Raw genomic sequence first — 1,213 nt, forward strand, 5'->3', positions numbered from 1 at the left:
TACTCCAGAGTGTTGTTCAGCATGGGGGTGAGTAGAAAATGAAGGCTAATCATGTTTTGGGTGTACTATTCCTTTAAGGTTTATAGTAACCGTTAAACAATAAGAACAAGCGACTGAGCATTAATGGACAAAATCACAGCCAACCAGTAACTATTAAACATATTGATGATCGCAAAAACTTCAGGCTAATTATTCCCTGTATTAAAAAAAAAAAAAACATTTTCAATTTTGTTTCTTTCTTACTCATTGTATGCAAAACATAATTCAAATAGAATTTGTTACGTCTGCACTATTTTTTTTATATTAGCAATAAAACTCTGTTAATTCTTTTCCCAATTTAGTGACTAAATTAATCTAATCAAATCCATTTCTCACTTTCATTATTTCTTCTTGTATTAGTTCTGTTATTATACCAAATTATTCCCTGAATGATGCATAAACTCTAGTATCAATAGCAAACAAAATATTTCACATGTTGGATGACTTAAAATGTCTTTACAGTCACTCCTAAATATTTGCAGCATCTCAGCCGACAGTTTTCTGCATATGAGTCATTCTTTAACTACGGCACTTTTATTTCCTTTGATCATATTTCATGAAAAAAAAGAAAAAAAAAGGCACATTTCACACTTTTATAGTCATCTTTACAATGAAACTGTTTTAGGACAGTTGTTTTGTCTGTGATTACTTTTTTTTCAGCCTCATTTATAGGCGAGTCTGCGCTTACTTTAGGCTACAGTCATTTCCAACATTGTTATATTATAGATTATTATATATTTAATGAAGAAAAACTGCAGCTGATTAAGTCATTTGTTCCAATTTTCAAGGATGCAGTTGGTAAAATGTCATTTTATAAACAGGAATATGAAGGAAAAAAAAGATTAAGATATAAATCTGCAACATAAATAAAAAATTGAAAGAAAAATCAGAAAAAAAAAATAGACAAAATCAGAGAAGGCAGCAAGGTTCCTCTAAGAACTTTTTAGCTTTATATGTTTCTTTCCTGCTCATTATATACAAAACATAATTCAAATAGAATTTGTTACGTCTGCATTATTATTTTATATTAGCAATAAAAATCTGTTAATTCTTTTTCCAATTTAGTGACTAAATTAATCTAATCAAATCCATTTCTCACTTTCATTTTTTCTTCTTCTATTTGTTCTGTTATTATACTAAATGATTCCCTGAATGATGCATATACACTAGTATC

The sequence above is a fragment of the Cyprinodon variegatus genome, unplaced genomic scaffold, assembly GCF_000732505.1.
Source record: "Cyprinodon variegatus isolate N-32 unplaced genomic scaffold, C_variegatus-1.0 Scaffold45, whole genome shotgun sequence".
NCBI lineage: Eukaryota > Metazoa > Chordata > Actinopteri > Cyprinodontiformes > Cyprinodontidae > Cyprinodon > Cyprinodon variegatus.